Source organism: Passer domesticus, chromosome 15 (assembly GCF_036417665.1).
Source record: "Passer domesticus isolate bPasDom1 chromosome 15, bPasDom1.hap1, whole genome shotgun sequence".
Taxonomy (NCBI): Eukaryota; Metazoa; Chordata; class Aves; order Passeriformes; family Passeridae; genus Passer; species Passer domesticus.
Window position 1 is genome coordinate 5618928 of NC_087488.1, and position 14630 is coordinate 5633557.

A 14630-nucleotide genomic window follows, 5' to 3' on the forward strand; every position below is an offset into this window, starting at 1 on the left:
AAAAAATCTGAGAGCAAAGTACACTCCTTTCACAGAAATTATTAAATGGTTCCTGTTGGTACAGGCAATGGTGTCATTCAGGTGCTGAGTTCTCTCCTTATGTTTCCCATCCCTGCCTTATTTGACACATCCTTCCAAGTATCTGCTTTTAACAACTCAAGGTCTTTGGGGCAGGGTGTGTGACATGTCACACTGATACTTTTAAGTCTATTTCAAGAGTATCTTAGCCTGAAGCTAAATGACTGTCCAGCATTTAAACACTACTGATAATAAACAATTGCAGGAAATTATATTATTTCTAAGAGCAGAACTAGTTCTGAGTGTCCTTTAAGGTTGTCATCTTCATCTAGAACTCCTGGATGTATGTGCCAGGCAGGCTAAAACCTTCTTGTTGAAGAGCTTTGAGGAAACCCCACTAGAAAATACTGCAGCTGCACATATGGCGGACGCAACCATTCATGTCCTAACTCAAAATCCACTGAATGGATCATTCTTGAGACATCTTTTGTTGTTTTTCCTTCCTCAAGAAGGGCAATAAATCAAGCTAAGTTAAAAATTTTATAGCTACAGCTGGTTTTGACGTATGCAAATGCAACATTTCAATCACAACATATGGGAAAAGCATATTTTTTCCCATTCCCTCACATAACTCAAAAGCTGCTATCCTGATTTTTTCTGAAGCTCTTCAGAAATTATCATCTTTGGGTGGAAGCTTCAGACAGGAGGTACACCCATCTCAAATTTGTTCAGTTGAAAAACCACTGAGCAAGTGAAGGGAATAGAATTGGAGATTTTAACTGCTATTTGTTTGCTGGCAAGAACTGTAAACAGGAAATACTTGTAAGATAGCTCAATTTCAAATTTTAAAATGATGATAATTTATTACTTAGGCTTCTCCCTAACAGAGCACACTTGAAAGAGTTACAGTAGATCAGTTTGAGTTTCATTATTTCTCCATCCCCTCCGTTGCTCATTGTGCTTAAAGATGCTTTGTGATGAGATTTCTTTGCTGCAGACACAATTCAGAACCACACGAACGGAATTGCTTCCTGATGGAAGTGACTTGTCATTGTCTCCTCTTTTCCTTTTGAAGCATCAGTACATCAGAGGCTCTGGGAGCAGTGGGGACTGAGTGTGTCCTGCCTGCTGCCCCAGTTTAGGGAGCACTGGGGCTGCAAAAAGCTGTAGGACCAGCACACATTCAAAGCTCACTTAACTCTGCAGGTTTTTTTCCTCTTCTCTCTTATTGTTTAATTATTCTAGAGTTGTTCTGGAGGAACAAACCCTGCAGCACTGGAGCACAGTCAATTACTGTGGAAGGTGGAATAATCCTGAATAAACTTGTGCTAAAGCCTCATTCCTGGGAATCTCCTCCACAAGCTCATCCAGCCCTGGTTGTGTCCTCCAGCCTGCACAGGGAGAACGAGGGACAGCTGGAGCTCACTGGGAAGGGATGGTGGCAAAAGGGGGAAGTCCACAGAATAAGCCTTTTTCTGTAATTATAATGATACCATTTATCATTCCTTTGCAATCCAACATAAATGCTGTGCCAGAGAAAGTGGCTTTTCCTGAGAAAACCTCCTGGTGCCAATCCAAGGGCTGGTATTTATGCTGGGAGTTCAGCAAAGTCAGCTCTGGGGCAGAGGGCAGAGAGAGGAGGGCAGGAGGTCATTAAACATGAAAAACCTTCAGAGATTAAGCAGAATATGCCCAACACAGGAAACCTAACCCCCAAACTCTGCTCCTTCAGCTGCCTGTCTCAGGACATTTTCCAGTGTTCTGGTTTCACCAGCCACAGACCAGGGCAGTTCTGGATGAGTGAGACCGAGATTGGGAAAAGGGGTTGATGTCTTTGGCTCTCACTGTCCAAACCTATTTTCACTGGCAATAAATTGTATTTATTTCCCTCAATTTAAATCTGATTTTCCCATGAAATTGGTGAGAGATCTCCTTTCTTTATCTCAAACCATAAGTTTTCCATCGTTTCTCTCCTGCCTGGTGGAGGAGGTGAAGAGGGCAGTTAGGTAGGCAGGGACAGCCAGCAGGGCTCAGCCCAGCACACTCCCCTGCTCTCCCAGTGTCTCTTGGGAGAGCCCAGCTGGACTCCAGGCCCAGCTGAAGCCCTGATCATTGGGAATGCACAGCACATGCTCACCAAGCCATTGGTGCAGGTGAGATGAGAAACTGCAACTCAGGTTTCTTCTACACATCTCATTAGGTGTAACACACAACCAAAGCCTGGGAGCCCTTCCCTGAGGCTGCCACAAACCCATTGTTTGTGGCTCCAGATGGAATTTAACCAGGCATAAAAGGTACAGGTATGGCTCCATACTGTGGGCTGAAGGCAGCTGCTGGCTCAGGAGATGCTCAAACACTGACAGGGGAAGTAGAGCACTGCCTAGAATGGGAACAGCACATAAGGGAGACTGCTCAGGACCATCCTGCCCTTGCAGGATGCCTTCAGCATCACGTATCAGCCCATGCCAGCAGCAGGATGCTGAGCTAGACAGACCTTTGATCCTGCAGTTTTATAGCTGATCTTGCAGTCTGGTATTGAACAGGAAGGGTTTTTTGTGGCTTTTTGTACATCCCTCCACTTGGAGCAGCAGGGTTCTGTCCCTCTAAGATGATTTTTGGGAGTTTTCTTTTCTCATCCAAAATACTGCAAAAGTCCCTCTTGGGACATGGAATTACAAAACAGTATCTTCATAAAAATATCAGTATTTATTTCTTATTGTCAGAACCACAAAGCACATGAGACATCCAGAGCCACAGGGGCATGCCAGCTTTGCCTAGCTCCTCCCAGCTCCCATTCTGTGATGGGTTACACCAGTCTGTGTCTGTGGGCAGCTGCATGTCCATGTACAAAGTTCTGGAAGTGGCTGTTCTCCACCACACATCTGCTCCAGCACAGGCTCCTGTGTTGCTGCATCATGAACCCTCTGTCTGCTTATTCCCAGCTGCAGAGCCTGAATGTTAATCCCTTTCCTCTCTTTTCTTCTCAACTTTGGAAATTATCATGGTTGGGACCACACAGCTGTGTCTTCATGGTTACTGTTGAAAGATTAGTTAGCTAAACCAGTGTTAAACTGTCCCTTACAGGTGAATCTCATACCACACCTGTGTTTCCCACAGACCTGAGGAATCACAACTTTCAAAGGAGCTGCTCTGAAAGATCAGCTGAAGTTTGTATAGTGCAAACATTCTGTGTTTTGGAGGTGACAGCTTACACATCCTCTTCTCACCACACACCCCAAATGCTGGTGCTGAAGTGTCAGAGCCCAACCCTCACCACTCTACCTCTGGCTGCACCTCACTGCTCCACAGTGTAAAAAAAAATTCCCTACATTTTTACCTCCGTGGTTTTCCCTCTTTCTTTGCTCATTACTAAGAAATGGCACAATTTCCCCACAAAAGTAATATCTAGCTCCTCACATAAGAGAACAGCTGTATTTACTTGACTTACGAGTATCTTTACTGACAGATTTATCCTTTGCATCATAAAATGCCTATTTGGGCTTTAAAAAGTGCACTGGCTGCTTCTTCAAAGCTTGCAGCAATAGACCATTCTCATTTGAAAGACATATTATTACCCCAAAACTAAACATGATATTTTATACATCCCAGCCACCCTGATTCTTTGTGCCTGGGGGCATCTGAGCAAAAGGTGTCATTTGGAGCACGCAGCAGAGAAAACTCAGTTATGTAGATATCACATTGCTCTGCTCCTTCTGTTCCAGGAGAGCCACATCCACACCTCTCGCTGGGAAGCTGCTGGGTTTTTCCTGTCTGGTGGTAAGTTGTATCTGTGTACATGGGAGTGTTATTTTTGGCAGGCACATACTTCACATTCTTAGCGTGAGGAGCAGGAGCTGGCAGCCAATCTCGTGCCTCATGGTTTGGGTTTTGCCCAAGGCAGGTCCCCAGGGGTCAGGGTGAGGCATCGTGAGGCTGAGGAGGAAACCAGGGCTGAGGGGGATGAGGCTGAGCAGGCTGGAGCAAAAGCAAGGCTTGGCTGGAGGCAAGGGGAGGTGTGTGGCCAGCACTGCGCTCACCTGAGCCCTGCTGCCCCAGAGCCACAGCTCTGCCTGTCCAGCCCCACCCTGGCATGGGGGATGCCACAGACACCCCAAACCCAGCAGATTTCCAGCACAAGCGTTCCCCAGACCGTGGATCCCTGCAGCCACAGGAGGGAGGGAGGGAGTGGGGTGTGCCAGCCTCTGGCCAGAGTGAGAGCAGGGATGCTGCTGGGGAGCTGCCTCTGCCTAATGAACTGCTCCTTTTCTCTGCAGCAGCAGATAAGAGCAATTAAACACTGGAGAGCAGATTAATGATTACTGCAACATCATGCTAGCTCATGGTGACAAATCTGTATAAATATTCACCATGGTGGTAGGCGAGGTGTGCAGGCAGTGATGTGCCCTCTGTGTGGCAAATCGCTCAGAGAAGATGCAAAGAGAGTGTCTGCTGCTTGTCACTTTCATTAATTACCACTGCAGATGAAACTGGAGCAAAGACCAGCTTAACTGCATTACCTGGCAATTGCCAAAGGTTGTTTTGGGCCCAGCTGCCACCCAGCAAGCAAGGCAGGTTCTGGATGTGGAATTTCCACCCTGGGAGGGTGCTTGGTTTTGAAGTGTGATGGTTTGCAGCCCTGGCTTAGCAGCTTTCCTTAGAGCTGGCTGGAGTCTTTGGCTTTCCATTGGAAATTATGGGGAGAGTTATGTGCTGCCACATTATACCCATGGCCTCTGGCTCCTTTTTTCTCTTCTGCTCACCTCTTCCTTGCTATTCCTGCAGAAAACAAGCTGGATTAAGTATATTTGGGGTGTGATGCCATCTAAGAATGCCTGTTACTAAAGAATGGAATGAAAGAAATGAACTTTCTGTCACTTAAATTGAAGTGCTGGCTCAATTATCTTTCTGGGTTTTGAAAGACTCTGATATACAGCCCTAGCAGTGTCTGAGATACCCAAAGGGTGTAGTACTGTGCAGTAATTTGGAGAAATAGACTTTATTGTGGCCTGTTTCTTGTTGCACACAAAACACCTCCAGAATACTGGCAAGGTAGAGAAAGTAAAATGACAGCTGGATTGAAGAAGATCTGGATTCCTGAGCTGAAATCTCCGTTTGAGAGATTTTACAGAGCAGCTCTAGTCTGACGATTCTGGATTTTGTTCCCTAAAAACTGCTTTGTTAGATTTTACAAAAACCACATGTGAAACATGGGTAAGAAAATAATCAATTTCTCTAATATGTTTAAAATATTCAAAAACAATTTTATGATTTTAGATAAGTTCATGTCTGAAAAGTGTCTATAATGGTGTCCTGGTGTGCAAGAGATGGGTTTCAGCACACTGTGTCACACTGGCTGCTGGAACATTTCACAGGATAGACAAGTAGCCAAAAGCATGAAAGGTTATTTGTAAATCTTGTTGGGGTTTTTTTTTGTTTGTTTGTTGTTTGGGTTTTTTTTAAGCAGAAATTTCACCAGTGGCTCACCAGCAACCACAGACTGCAGCTGGGTTTGAACCACAACCACAGTCACCTCACAGAACATTCTGTGTACCTGTATTCACAAATATTCCATATAAGAGAATTTAATTAGATTTATTTCTTAACATGTCAGCTATGTCCCACATCAAAGGCATTTAAGTCTTTGCAATATCTCCAATTGTGTTTGGATCTGCCCTGTGATGGGCACAGCCCTGAAAACAGGCAGCACCTGAACAGTAGCTGGTAATAGTATTTGAAAAGATGATTGCATCTCAGAATGAATCATTAGATCCTATAAAACACATCTGTCACTGTAGTGTTTAAACTCTGCTTTCCCCACCCTCTCCCCACCCTCCCATTTGCACTAATTAGTGTAGGGTGAGCTGCTGCCTAAAAATTAAGAATTCTGGAATATTTAATTGATCAGAAGCAGAGAACCACGTGAGCATGGCTCGTACAGGGGCTGCATTTCTGGTGTCCCCCGAGCCAGGGAGCCCAGAGTGGGGCTGGTGGCCCTGCCAGGCACCTGCTGGTCCGTGACCCAGCTGCCCCAGCCCCAGCTCCCACTGTCCTCACACAGCAGGTGAGTGTGGCTCAAAGCCCCCAAGGGAGGAGTTACCTGAGCAGAAATGGCCTCCTGGAGGGAAGAAGTGTTTCAGTGTGTGCTAACTTTTCAAACCCTGCTCTTTAGCATGCAGAAGTTGCCAAGGATTATGAAGTTTTACTCCTAAAAGTGACACAGTGTGGAATCATGCTTATTGCACCCCAGTGGCTCTCCCCTAAATGTGCTCAGCCGGCACATAAAGATGTGAGCTGTTTTTCACTCATCAGCTCTGAAAATTTACCTTGGATTCTTGCTTTATCATCCATAATTTGTTTTAAAGGCTCTGCTGGGCAGGTTGTTACCGGGAGCCTCATCCAGGAGTGCAGTGCACATAAAGCACCAGGGCCCCTGGGGCTGGCAGAGCTCCCCTCCCCAGCACTTCTCTCTGACAGCCAGCATTCCCAAATGCCTTCCTGCTGTGCACACCTCAGTGCTGCTCCTCTGTCACACCCCAGCACTTCTGTGGGATTTGCAGGAGTTATTTGTGGTTAGGGATCTCTTTCCCAGCCCCAGCGTGCAGAGTGTGAGCAGCCAGGAGACACCGAGCACAAAAAAGAAGAGCTGAGCACAGGAGAGGGGGATGCTGAGGGTGGTTTGCTCTGTTCATCCCCATTCCTAGCAGGACAAATGGGTCCCAAAGCCCTGTTGTTGTGAGAACCACAGCAGAAGTCAGAGCAGGCACACTTTGCCAGTGCAGGCTGCTCCCCAGAGAGCCCAGAGCAGGAGCACCCCAAGATGGCAAACTGGAAATGCCACAAAAATTGGGCTTGGTCTTCCTTTTGGCATTTGGTCCAAGGTCTTTGCAGACCTAACCCCAACAAAGGCAGCAGTGCAAAGAGTCTGGCAATTTTATTTCATTTAAATTCTTGTCAGGGCTCTTTTCTGGCCTCCTTGGCATCCCTGCTCTGTTTGCTGGGACAGCTGCTTAGCTGGCCTGACGGGGCGTGGGGCTGAGAGGGCAGGCCCAATTAACCGCACGGTGATCAGCTCTTCTGTCTTAAAATCCCACACGCTTCTGAATTAATTTAGAACAAATTCAATCATAGTCATTTACAAGGTCTGCTGCTGGGCGCTGCAAGGAGCAATTTGCTGGTGGGATTCTCATTCCTTGCAGTGGCAAATTGCCTAAGTCCACCATACCACAGGGATAAAAAGCTGGAATTTAGACCTGATGTGGCTAAATGCTAAATATGTGTGTCTGTTTACATTAAAGCATATTTCTGGTACCCAGGTGAGGTCAGGGGCTAATGCCAGGCAAGGTCATGGAATGGTTTAATTGTCCTTTATCTGCAGCTAGGAAGGGGCAGACATAAACACTTGGAGGAATATGTCTTGTAGCACAGCAACCTTCCCAAAAGTGCTCACTCACACCTCCATTTCCTTGAGCTGTGACTGTCCACAAAACAAAGCCACACACAGCTCAGCGTGTGCTCTCTCCTTTTTTCATTACACCACTGTCTTCAGTAAATCTCAGGCTGAATGCCCATGTGTGTGCTTTGATTGCAAATGCCTGTGCTTTGCCCTATAAAAGAGAAGTGCCCTATCCAGCCAGGCTTTCTTCTTTATGGGCTGCTCAAGTATCACTTCTGCTCTGCTGTGTCCAGGCAGGTTGACCAGCTTGGGCCTCTCCTGTGATATGAAACAATTCCAAAATAGAAACATCTTCCTTGTGAAATTGATCTCCTCCCCACAACCCTTATTGTTTGATTCCCCTGCTGCCTTTCATTCCTTCGGGGTCTTTCAGCATGTGAATTCAAGGGTAAATAATCTCTTTTTTTGTTGGGTTTTTTATATGTTTTATACCCAACTGATGGCAAAGCTCTAGTACAGGACATGAAACTCCTCTGGACATCAACCAGCAAGAACCATGTGCATTGGAATTGCCTTCTCAGATTAGAAATTATCATCTGATTCCTACTATTTCATCTGCCATGTGGCTACTGAAGTAAGGAAAGATTGTTCATCTTCTGTTAAGCAGAAAGATTGTTAAGCAGACTGACATAAGGCAGGCCCACAAGGAAATATTTCTTACCTCTGGTCCTGAGCCCTTCCCTCCCACCTTAAGCCCTGGATGGGCTGCAGAGGGTGCCTGGAGGCTGCTGTGAGTGGGGGTGTCCCTGGCTCTTGGGGTGCACAGGGAATCACCTCAGATGTGTAGACAATGACAACAGGCTCAGGTTTAGGGCTTCTCTCTTGTCAGCTCTAATGGCTTCAAAGAATTTGCATCCACTTGGCTGAAAAAATGGCCAAGGGTGAATGAATGAATGAATGTAAATGAGGCAACTCCTCATCCTGTATTTCTTTATCTGAGGAACAGTTTATAAATTCAAGGTAAGTATATCTTTCCACCAGCTTTGCACATTTCTACTCTCTCAGGGTGAATAAATTTTTTTGATGGGTGAGTTAAAACATCATTATTTTTTTCATTATCATTGTCATCAGTATAAATGGCAGAGGTGTAGGGTTTTTGCCCAAGCTTTTAAATTTTCATGACAATTTTACTAAGCTGTTTTATACGTTATTAAACACACTCGTGATTTGTTTCAACCTATACCTTAATAGGATGTTTTAAGAGAGTGTTCCCAGAAGAGGGCAAGGTATCCTGCACGCTGGGGACTCAGCTCCAGCCTTGGGCTTCTCCCCTGCTGGGGCCCACAGACAGGGCTGGCCAGGCTGCCAAGAGTGCTTATTTCTTTCACTGAGGTTTTTCTTTTGAGATTCTTCTGAAAATCCCAGCCTAAGGGATTAACAGTGTTGATCATTCTTGAGAATCAGGACACTGGGCTTGTTAAGACTCAAAGCAATGGGTTTTTGCAGGTTTCTGCTGGGAAAGGGAAAAAAAGGGCTGTGGATCGAAGGTCTCATTTACCCAAACACAGAAATAATTCCTTCTTGTGGCCATTTCTAGAAACCGAGGTCAATTCTTGTACTTATTTTTTGAACAAGACTTTTTAATGAGTTTTTACAGACAGCTACTTTTTGTAAACCACTGAGAGAGAGCAGGGGCACCCAGATTTCAGCACAACTCACAGAGTCACGTGTGGCTTGGGAGGAGCTCAATGGCTCCCACTCCTGGGAGAAGTCTGTTTTCATGACATGACACTGTTCTCAATACTATATTGGCCATATTTCTTGGTAAAATATTGATTTCTGCAATTTACAATGAGGTTTACCTGACTAAAGCCTGAACAGTGCAGTGTTTGGTGTCAGTCTATGAGAGTTCCAGATCTGCCTCTCTGCATTGTTCCAACCACACTTTCCAAATGTTAGTTGGTTAGTGCTCTCTGTGAATGATGTACGTATCATTCACAGAGAGCTGTGCTGGGATCTGATTTATATTTGTTTGTAAAGAAAACTATCTGATAAGAAATTTATATTCCTGCTTTCTGCAATGTTTCAACCATAATAAATTTGATTATTTAACTGTGGTGTGCAAAAAATATAATCTTGCATATACAAATTACTGCCCCCTTCCCCTCTCCCCAGCCCTGATTTCACAGAAACAACCAAATCCTGAGCATTTTTCTCAACTCTGCCTGCAGTTTTTTCTGTTATGGGAGTTTTTTCTGTTAAAAAACTTTCTGAAATGTTTTGGGATTTCAGGATTAGATTTGAGTAGTGTTCTGAGGGCAGGATAATGCATCATGCTAGAGGCAGACTCTGGCCTCCTAGTCTAACTTGATGTGTCTCCAGTGTGAACACAGAAATTTCCTCCTACTCATCCAAGGGTTTATTTAATTTTCACCATATTTCTCCTTCCTTCCCCATGTATTTTTGTTCCAGGCACTCAACATGTGTCCCCGTGTCTTCACAAGAGGTGAAGGGGAGTGCAATAATCTGATAGAAAACTGACGCTTTTGTAAAGAGGTAAGAGATCCTTGTTTTTCTGGTAAGAGATTTCAGGCATAAAGGTATTTTCCTCTTCTTTCATGCTGTACACCATGGTGTGTCCACCAGGCCCTTCAGATCTCAGGCACACCATTAGGAAAACCTAACACTCCGTATCCCAAATGGGTCACTTCCCAAGCCCAGTGCTGAAATCCTTTTAGCTAATACTGTTCAGGTGACTTAGTACTAAATTATATTTTAGAAAGATATGGTCTGCCCTTTACTTTTTCATGGGGCTACCATTCAGTCAGCTTTAAAGCCGTAATTCTTTTTCGGGTTGCCATGGAAACAAGTCAGTGTTGCACTGCTGCCTCGTGCAAGCGAGCAGGGTGCTCATACATCATGCTGCTGCTGCTGGGTGGTTTTGCAGCCTGGCTGGGCTGGGTTTCTCCTCTCCCACGCACACGTTGGCAGGGCCAGAGTCCTCTGTGTGCTGCTTTAGCTCCTCTCCCAGAAGGAGAACCAAGGCAGTACTGAAATTGTGGATGCTCTGTCGGTTCCTTGCAGCCACATTTCTCTTCACAGAGAAAAGCAAGGCACAACTTCCCAAGAATATTTCTGAGATTCACATTCTCTGAACCTCAGAGAAAGGAGAAACAATTCTTATTTCATTTGCTGCGCCTGTGTTGTGCCAAAGTAGAATGCAATATGGAGATTGTTTACCCAGAGTGATGGGGTTTTGTTTCCTTGGCCTGTCAGGGCCAGGAGAGTGTGTGAGTGTTGGGACTGTCGGCTGAGAGTCACGAGATGAGTGCAGTGGAGGGCAGCTGAGTGCTTGGCAGATTCACTTTAGATGTAATGTAATGGAGTGTTATATAATATAGAATAGCATAGTATAATAAGTAATTAATTAGCCTTCTGATAAGATGGAGTCCTCCTGGTCATTTCTCCCTGCCCTGCCTTTTTTCCAACAGTTCCTCTCGGTTAGCACCAACCAGTGCAGGCCCAGGCTGGGCAATCCTGGCCCTTGAGGAGCAGCTCTGTGACACCTGGGCTGTGCAGCTTTGGGGAAGGGATTGCACTTGGCAGCTGAGCCCCCTTCCCAGCAGGCTGAGATGTCCTCAGCACTAACAATGTGCCTTTCACACAGGACAGGCCCTTCAGCAGCAGGCACACAGCTTTGGTAAGCTTTGGAGCCCAGTGGTTGTCCTGTTGACCTACTTGGCCACTGCAGCAGCAGCTTAGCAAATGCTCAGCATTAGTGGCCTTGCCTTGGCTGTTCAAAAACTGACAATGCTTTGAATAAGAAGCTTTACCAAACACCACACATTAGAAAGAAAACCTCTCACATATCTCTGCTCATTATCTCCATGTGTACTGGACATATCTGTAGTCTATATATGCCTTTTAGAAAGTTATTTCTAAATAAATATGTTAAATATAACATCCTGATAGTCCATGTATTGTCTGATACCCTGCCTAACACCAAAGCATTTGAAGTCCTCAAATGGCATGGTTAACACCAATTACCACATCATATTTTTTTACTTTATCTCAGAAAATAAAACGTATGCAGGGGAATATTTTGTAATTTGAATATTTTAATTTTTCTTTACATACTACTGTAAAAAGGCAGGGTCAAAGAAAGGTTCTTGCAATTTTAGGATTTCATGCCATAGACCTGAGGCTTCTGGGAACCTGGTGTTTCCTCAGAAAGCTTCCAAGAAAATACCTTATTAATTTTTTTAATGTATTGCTGAAACTCTTACAATTTAAGATGACAAGAAATTATTTGGGATGCAGTTGTGATGTTGCTCTTTTACTAGTGCTGGTTAGGACTGCAATTAAGGTAAGAACAGGAGTAATTTATGGGGAAGGTGTAACATTTAAAGACCAGGCTTGAAAGCATTATAGAATGTAGACAACACACACAGCCAATGAAGTTCTTTCCTGGCCCCCTCAGCAAAGCAGCATCAGTGAGAGGCATTAAGATTTTATCCTATTACCTTATCATTAAACTGATGACTTCCATGGCACTGATTACTGGTGATCAGACATGAGGCACCCCTGTGAAGGACTGCTTTAGTAAAAGGGATCTCACTGCTCTTGAAAAAGTTATTAACAAATGAAAGGCATGGTGTGGAAACGTGGCCATGTGCTGCAGCAGAGCCACAAAGCTCCCCAGACATGGAGCTTTAAATTAGTAATTAGTAATCAGTGCTCCCCCTTCTTTTCTATTTCATTTCATGCTCAGAATGCTCTTCTCTTACAGGAATGTGCAACGCCCATGACTTTGACCCAAACTCTCCACAGTTACCCTGGCCTGTGTGTAAGAAGAACAGGCTGATGGCTGCAGCACATGGATGCTGTACTGCTAGACTTCCTTACATGTTTTAGGGCTGTCCAAGTGAGCCTTGGACCCAAAAGGGAGAGCTGTACACAAAACCTTTGGGAAGCCAAAATGCCCAGCATGGGGCACTGCCTGTCCACCTGAGCTGAGCAATGAACTTTGCCTGCACCTAGGAGGAAAGCTTGACCCTTATAGAAAGTGACTACCTTCATTTTATGATTGTAATGTACTAATAGCAACTCTTGGTATAACCTGGAGGGCTGGAAATAATGAGGGAACTGAATACAATACTCCCAGGGCATGGGCTTAAAGTGATAACTATTCGAGCGTAGCCTTTGACTAATGCAGCTGCTCTTGCGCATCAAATAATGTCAGAAATGCCACACTTCATAAGAAAGGGCTATAAAGCTTCATTGTGATCCTTCAGCCCAAAAATCCAGGCTCAAAAAGCTAAGAGGTTTTTAAATGTGCTGTATGACATGTAGGGAAATGGACACAGGAATGGAAAATATTCCAGGTCACCTGCATTGCGTTAAAAATGTGTTCTCCCCTGTCAGTGGTTTTACACAAATATGTCCACACACGTTGCTTTTTTGCTTTAATCTTTACAGTTTTGTTTCTGCAGTATTAGATTAACCAGATAAGGCTACTGGAGGGCAGCCAACAGTGATACTTGGAGAGCAGCATGGATGACTCTTAAAGCTTTTGGATGGTTGGCTCCAAGCAAGCAGTGAGTCTGATCCATCGTGAGTTTAGCCATGTTGGCAGCCAGGACAGCAACAGCTGAAGAAAATGCAAGCACAAGCATTTTCTGCTCAGTAAAGGACTAGGACATCAGAATGAGTCCTCAGCACTGATTCTTGCAAGGAAAAACACCTGCTTTTGTTGTGCTTTCTGGGACAATTCCTGCGATAATGATGGTGTAACAGAAATAATCATTCCAAGTTTGAAAACACATCTCAAGCATGGGCTGAAGCAGCTCCTGTGTTTGCCTGGGGTTTGAGGAGCACAAAGTCCCACTGTCACTTGCCAAACTTGCCAAACCAGCTGTTAACTGTGCCTGTGGATGGAGCAGGAGCTTCTGAGGGTACACTGGCCAGTCTGGGAGTTTAACGGGACATTGCAGCCCCTATTCCAGGTAAATGGTCTTGAAGTCAATTAAATACAAGATCATGATTTTTATCTTTTGTGAAAAGCTATTCTGATCTCTTTCTTCCTCCTTTTTATTTTTTTTTCATAGCTAGTAATTGGTATTTTAAAACCATTTATAACTGCTGGTTCAGGTGAAAGAATTTTCATGTTTACCAAAACTCAGAGGTGCTTACCAGTCTAAAATAAAGAGTGCCTTTTTATTTCATTAAGAAAATTCAGGCAAGCTGTTGTTTGCCAGTTTGCTGCCACGGGGAAAGCAGCACTTCCCTAAAGGATGGTGGAGCACATTTAGAGCTGACCTGCAGGCAGGCACCTGACTGCTGCCCCATGCACCCTTGCTCTGCTCAGAGCTCCTCCCCTGTGTCCATACAACCCAGCTGAACTGGGCAGCTTTTCAGAAATGCAATGGCATTATTCTAAAAAAGCCACAATAATTTGCCAGCAGTTGCATTGCATCTTAAATATCCAGTTTTCCCTAGAGATTAAATAAGTAAGCTCTTACTCTAGCTCAATATCTGACTTCTGTTGGCCCAGTAGTGCCTTTTGTCCTGCTCCTACAATGCATCCTGTTCAGCAACACCCTAAATAATTGGGTCCAAAACACAATTTGTATACCCTTCAAGTAACTTAAAGCAAACAAACAAAACTGAAAACTGTTTGCTCCTCTCTGCAAGTCGTTGTCTACTGCAAACAGCCCTTCACCTCTTCTCCCTTCCCCAGAAGGTAACCACAGTTTGCTGCAGCTCTGGCTCCTGCTACCATCAGTAAACACCGTGGCTTCCTAAATCACTGCTCCTGAGAGGCATTTCCCAGACTTCTTGCTCCATAGGATGAAGTCAGAGGGTTCTCCTGCTTGTTTCTTTCTTTTTTTTAATTTTCTTTTTTTATTTACTTGTTTTTGACAAAGCAGACGCATGTTTCAGTGTGCCTTTATTTGTTGGGTTGTGACCTATTTGCTGCAAAAAAAGCATTTCTCAAGAGTGATTTCAAAATCTGTTTCCAACAATCCATTTTAGCATCCAAACATAACCATTCCATTCCATACCATCCACACCATTCCATTCCCCACCTGGTGTTCAGCAGTGCTGTCAGACCTGCCACTCTCCTCTCCCCTGCATCCCACTCTGGGTGTGAAATTTCAGCAAACATTACACAGCTTTTTGCAAGGCATTTTCAGTTTGGTTATCCTTTGACAATGTA

The 14630-nt window shown here is 44.6% G+C and overlaps 1 long non-coding RNA gene across 1 annotated transcript in view; it reads left to right on the plus strand.

Annotated features, from left to right (window-relative positions):
• The window catches only part of LOC135281386 (uncharacterized), a 270224-nt gene that overhangs the window by 251203 nt on the left and 4391 nt on the right, over positions 1-14630 (plus strand). Inside the window, exons 7-9 of the long non-coding RNA XR_010348041.1 lie at positions 3741-3795; positions 9884-9967; positions 12890-13416. This is a non-coding gene — a long non-coding RNA (uncharacterized LOC135281386). The remainder of the gene's footprint in view (positions 1-3740; positions 3796-9883; positions 9968-12889; positions 13417-14630) is intronic.